The 6,441-nt window shown below is 51.2% G+C and overlaps 1 long non-coding RNA gene across 1 annotated transcript; it reads right to left on the bottom strand.

The window, feature by feature from the left end:
* Positions 1–567: 567 nt before the first annotated feature.
* Positions 568–5,132, bottom strand: LOC120402838. Its single transcript, XR_005597318.1, has 3 exons — positions 4,783–5,132; positions 3,920–4,132; positions 568–1,255 (listed from the first exon to the last, which is right to left on the bottom strand). It is a non-coding gene; the product is annotated as an uncharacterized LOC120402838 (long non-coding RNA).
* Between the last annotated feature and the right edge of the window lie 1,309 nt (positions 5,133–6,441).

The raw sequence follows: 6,441 nt of genomic DNA, 5'->3' as shown, positions 1-6,441 counted from the left end.
AACTTTAATAAAACCCCAGTTTTACCACCACCCCTGGTTTGGGAGTGTAACATGGCTGCCGCCCAGGAGCTGAAATACCACACACGGTATTTATTTCAGCCCTGGAGGCATCAGATTAACCCCTGGAGAGTGAAATGCAAATCCAGCCAGTAGGCAGGGGCCCACTTTAGTGCCCAGATAAAGAGGCCCAGAACCTGACTTGGGGAGAGCACTTAGAAACAGCCTAGGGGTGACCCCATTACATCCCAGCCTGTTGATACCACAGAACAAGGGGCTGTCCGCCAGTCCTGCAGCATGTCCCATCTCTTTGGAGAAGCCCCTGGAGAATTCAAAGGCTGCTCCCAGAGTTCATCCAAAGCTTTAGGCTCTGAGGAATTGGGCTGGAAATTTCTTCAGCATCCCTCCACCCTGACCCAGAGTGGACAGTTCAGGATCCCACAGGCCCATTGAGTCCTCAGCTTCTCTCTTGACACTGGCAGCATGGCTGCAGAGGAGCTGGGTGAGAGCTTGGCTTTGTTCACATCTGCTCAGCTTTGATTCTGCAAAAAGCCAGAGCCAGACCCGGGCTCCATTTCAGGCAACCCTCATATTTGAGGGGCTCAATCTCAAGTAACCATTGCGTCTCTTGAACAGCTTCCATTCAAAACCACTTGTATTTTCCCCTCTATGCAAATAAGTCAGCGTAAAGCCACCGGAGCGCGTTGGAGGAAGGTGGCCGAGCTCTGTTCTTAGAACCACAGCAGCCACCCGCAAGCCGCGGAGATTGTTATCACAGAAGTGTCAGCACAAAGACAAGCTGCAGGACAAGCTGCAAGAATCTCGCTGTCTGGCCTGATCTGATTCCCTGGAGTTGCAGTCTCTAGGGCCTCATACAGTCCCAGAGCCCCATGCTATCAGTATTGCCAGCTCTGGTGTTGTCATCAAGAGTTGTATACTCTCTGGTGTTTTTCTTAAAGCCCGAGCTCCTGAAGTCAGGTGATTAGGTGAGAATCTCAGCTTGCTTGCTTGCTCTTTTCTTTGAAAAATAACCTTTTTCCCTCTTGTGATTGCAGGGAAGTGCTAGAAAATCAGACCCCAAAAGGCTCAGAAGCCAGAAAAGTCTCACATCTATTCTTTGGCGGAAAAAAAAATATCGGGAGCTTTCAACCAATGAGGTATGCAGGCCTGACTCATCCTTTATGAATGTTTGTGGTTGGTAGGGCTGCACACTGGAAAGTCCCTTTGCAGCTGAAGCAACGGCATCCTTCCCAGAGTCCTTTGGGGGAGGAGAGCAGCATGTATCAAAGCATAAGAGTACAGGAATCACTGTAGCACATCAGAAAGGGTCCACTTAACCTTGATGAGGATCAGTGCCAGATACTTCAGAGGATGATGTAGGCTACCTCCTAGTGGACAATTACAGAATAACCAGCAACTGGGGACATTTCTTCCTCTCCCCTGTCGGCTAGTGGTTGGCGTATGCCCTGAAGCATGAGGATTTATAAACCCCTTATCATTTTTATCTGATCTTTATTAACTGTGCATGATTTCATTACCAATTTAGGGGGAGATCTGACAGCTGCGCTTCTTAATTCTGTACACACTTTTTGAAAATCTCTCCCAGACATAAAAGCAGCAAAGAATCCTGTGGCACCTTATAGACTAACAGACGTTTTGCAGCATGAGCTTTCGTGGGTGAATACCCACTTCTCCCAGACATGGGTATATACTTGGGTGAACCCTACCGAGCCCTTGAATTCAATGGGCCAGACCCTCAGCTGGCATAAATCATTGTTGCTGTGTGGATATCAATGGAGCTACACCAATTTACACCGGCTGAGGATCTGTCCTGATATCTTGTAGCAGGGAGTTCCACAGGATAAATTGTGTGTAGCATAAAAACAAAGTGCTTCCTAGTTCTAAACCTGTTGCCTTCTCTAGATGCCCTCCAGTCTCCACTGTGACCTCTTTGAGAGAGAAAGCAAGACACAGTGTGGTTGGGACAGGGAGGTGGAAAGCAGAGAGGGAATGGGATGCATTTGTAGGAGATGTGGATGTAAGGTTGGTTGGTCGGCAGGGAGTGGATACGTAGCAGTAGCCAGCAGATTCAGGACATCTGACATACTGACCCCAGCCAGGACACATGAGTATTGACCTTGTCATGATAAGCAAGGGTTAAAGGTAATCCAGTTTGTGCCACACCCTTATGAAGTGTCAGAAGAAAAGGCAGCTTCATTTGTTCCACTGAATCCCTCCCCTTGGAAGGGAACCAGGCAGAGAGCTGGGGGAGGAAGCTGCCAATATTCCTAGCACCCAATTGCATGGCAGAGAATTCGGAGGGAGGGAAATCCTGCCTGTGGCACCAGAAATACAGCCTCTGGGCCAGTTCCTCAGCTGGTGTAGATTGGTGCAAGCTCCACTGAGCGTATGCTGGTTTACACCACCTGAGGCCCTGGCCCAGGCAGCCAGCTGCCTCCTGGGTTTTGTTTCGATCCTCTTATGGCTGGGGCAGAGGGAGAGCGGGAGGGAGGGAGCCAGAGTGGGCAGAAAAGAGAGGCTGCATGGGGGTGATAGCATCTACCCTGCTTACGAATGGGACACTCCTGGTGCTTCCCACCCTTGCCCCAAATGCTGGTACCCTCCGGGGGCACCTTGCCAGCTAAACACCTCAGTCCAGCAATGGGCCTTCTACTTCCCCCTGGCTAGAGCACTGGGTAGGCAATGTATCTCCTTCCACCCAGGCACAGCTAAGCAGGAAACTGGAATGCTTTGAGGCTGGCTGGCAGGAGGCCATGGGGACTGGACGAGTTTCAGAGGGAGATGCCAAAGTCCTTTTTCCCAGTGATGGTCTCACGAGGGAGGGGCATGTGGCAAGCCTTCCTCCCCCAGCTCTAGCTTTGGATCCCAGCATGGGCCTGGCCCCATGCCCTGGTGCCATGTGGGCTGCTGAGCAGACCCCTCCTCATGCAAGGCAGTTCAGGGAGCAGAATTATGTAATCTCCAGATTACTAGCTAGAGCACAAACCACAGAAGCTTTGCTCTCTGCCCAGAGTGGTTGCAAGATCCCTTAGATATTCCCCAGCTTTCATTAAACATTAACAGGCCAAATCCTTGTTTGCGCAGAGCTCATAAATCCCAGGAGCCTCCCAACATGAGGTGCTAGAGGAAATGGGGAGCCAGCGCTGGCAGCGGGGGATTTGCAGATGCTCCAAGTCCTGGCCTCTCCCAGCAGGGGTGTTGTGGGTAGTATTACAGGAGCAAGGCCCACTGTCAGAGACAGGCTACAATGGGTCTCTACTGCACCATGCTTGTGTTCCTCTGTAGAGCAAGTTCAGGTCAGATTCTGACATATCCATACTCTTCCTGGCCCCTTCACTGAGGGTAAGAATCCCTGTCATCTCCCCCTCCAGTAACATCCCTCTCCAACATCATCCCTTCCCCTCAAGAGCACACCCCACCCCCCTGCCATCCCTCCCCGCATCACCCATTCCATCCTCCATCACACCTCCCCATCACACCCCCAGGAGTGAACTCAGGCCTCTGAGCAGAGCTGCCTACAGTCCACGTCCCACCACCCTTGGCCAAGCTGGGTGAGTGGAGAGTCTATGCCAGAAGAGAGCAGCAGTGAGCCAGAGCGGTGTCTGCTTGGGAACAGCTAGAGCAGAGGTAAGCAACCTACGGCACGCGTGCCAAAGGCGGCACGCAAGCTGATTTTCAGTGGCACTCACACTGCCTGAGTCCTGGCCACCGGTCCGGGGGCTCTGCATTTTAATTTAATTTTAAATGAAGCTTCTTAAACATTTTAAAAACCTTATTTACATACAACGATAGTTTAGTTATATATTATAGACATATAGAAAGAGCCCTTCTAAAAATGTTAAAATGTATTACGGGCACGCAAAACCTTAAATTAGAGTGTATACATGAAGACTTGACACACCAGTCCTGAAAGGCTGCCGACCCCTGAGCTAGAGGAAGCGAAGGCTCATGTGCATTCCTGAACAAAGGATCCAGTCTGTTCCGGCGTGCAGTCAAAGTACAGCAGAGAGGCCAATAGGCAGAGCTCAGCATCGGATAATGATCCTAACCCGCAGTGGCATAAGCAGAGGAAGATCGTGTGGACGTTTTTAATCCTGGCAGAGCCCATGTAATACTACAAAAAGGAAGTCATTTTAGAGGAGGAAATCTCAGGACAGGTTGACTCCCCTGCCCCCCCCCGCCTCATTTCTCTCTAGGTAGGAGAGGGATCTTTAGCAGCAATTCCCATGACCCTGTTTAATCATGAGGAGACCTTCTGTTCATGGGACCTTTTTTCATAAGCCTGGATTCTAGGGCTCCTCGTGGAGTAAGGTGCTACTTTGCATGAGTAACAGGGCTAAACGCAGGCACAGAGGGTCAGATTTCCATCCATTCCACCTGCATGACAGGCCCAGCAAGCTCAGGATCAGGTTTTTGAGGGCTCAGCACCAACCACTGCGGCTGGATTTTCAAGAGCTCATCGCCCTTTTAGGCCCTGTCTACACTAGCAAGTTGTACAACTTTAACCATCTGGCCCCCTGCCTCCCCTGGTGTGCATACAGTTATAACAGCATAAAGAGGCAGTGTGGCTTAGTGCATAGAGCACTGGACTGGAGTTCAGGAGACCTGCTCTGCCACAGGCCTGCTGGATGGCCTTAGGCAATTCACACCTCTCTCTACCACAGGATTCTTTGCTGCTTTTACAGATCCAGACTAACACGGCTACCCCTCTGATACTCTCTACCTCAGTTTCCCCACGTGTAAAACAGGGATAATGATACTGACCTCCTTTGTAAAGTGCTTTGAGGCCTAATGATGACAAGTGCCGGAGAAGACTGTATTATTGTAGGTGCCCAGAGCAGTATAGCTACAGGAAGAGGAATACACTATACTGGTAGGGGCAAGCCAATGCCCTCAAGCACACCCTCTTGTGGCACAGGATGGCCCCGCAGGCCCACCGGGCTCCTCTCCCAGTCTTGCAATGATTTACTCCCAGAACAAAGTATTTAAATCAAGAGCCCTCCTGTGGGGGGAATATTGATTAGCTCTTTTTTTTAAAGGAGCCCCTTAAATCCACCTTTCTTCTGGGAGCCTGAGCACTAAATCTGACAGGCCTCTTCGCCTAAATTCAGGAGTCCCAGAGATCTAACCCTGGGCAGGCAGCCTTACTCTTCTTGTATGCAGGAGTACCACAGCCCCTCCTCTTGCGGCTGGGTTATAAACATTCACCCTCGCTCTGGAGCAGGAGTCCCCAACTCTCCTCCTGGGGCTGGGGAGTGACTCAGTGCTGGCTGCAGGCTCAGCCAGCTGATCCCTTTCCCCTACTCCATCCTTTCCTCCAAGGCTTGGAAAGCCACTGGGCCTGCTGTTTGGGAGCATCATCTCCTTATGAGCACCCCCGGCACTGAGCTCTGGTAGCCTTTTCTGAGGCCCAGGTGCTCCCCAGTCAATTAGCTGCCAAGTGGCCATCTAAGCAGTTAGCCCCAGCTGAGTTAGGAGCTGAAGTACTTTTGTGGATCTGGGCTTTAATGACCACAGGTGGGCTGAGCTGGGCAAATTCGCCTTCAAGAAGCCCATCACAGATAGACTGGGCTACTTCTGTAGCAGTATAACTACAGCTGCACTGGGGGGCCTACCGGTATAACCATTTTGGGGTAAAATTATCTCTCACTGACCTGGCTCTACCTGTACAAACATGATGGATTAGGTGTGAGGCCCCTAAGTGAGGGCCAGCTTTTCCAAACTGCTCAGCACCCTCCATGTGGAGCCCTCCCGAAGATCCAGCCCCTTGTGCTCAACTGAGAACCAGCCCTTTCAGTACACCATAGCCCTGGTGTGTTGTGACAACCATTGGCCGCCTTTTACCGTACACAAGGGAGGAAGTAACACCTAGTCACTGCGTCCTGCTTGGTGACGCATGAGGCTGCTTGTGGGTGCTGGGTCGTATCGCTGACATCTGGGTGCCATAATTAGATACACAGCCCCTGGGTGTTCGTTTATTGCTCTGGAAACACTATTCAGTCTGGTCTTCACCTCCGTGTTCTGTCTAGACACCTATGTGCTCCCCACATCCCCCCACTGTATTAGCTAAGTGGCCCTGCCTAGGTGTTTATAGAACTCACAATAACAATTGTGGAATTTCTTGAGTAATCTGTAGGGGGGCCCTTTCAATAGGGATTTTAAAGTTTATTTATGGTATGTACGGGCCTGAGTTGTGACGCACTGACATTTGCATCCTGCACCATGCTGGCTGTAGGCGGTGGTGCACCAGGACACCACTGCCCTGTGCACAAGGACACCCTCTCGTGACCCGACAATGTCGTGTCCTGCATCGTGGCGAGGCCATCCCAGGATGCACCACAGTGGTGCTTCAGCATAAAGTAACGGCCTCCATCGCTGCTCCATGTCGTGACAGGCTGATGCTGTGGGCTGATATGTTGACTC

This window comes from Mauremys reevesii, linkage group 4, assembly GCF_016161935.1.
Source record: "Mauremys reevesii isolate NIE-2019 linkage group 4, ASM1616193v1, whole genome shotgun sequence".
Lineage (NCBI taxonomy): Eukaryota > Metazoa > Chordata > Testudines > Geoemydidae > Mauremys > Mauremys reevesii.
The sequence above is the reverse complement of the archived record's forward strand: the minus strand, read 5'-3'. Positions and strand labels throughout refer to the sequence as shown.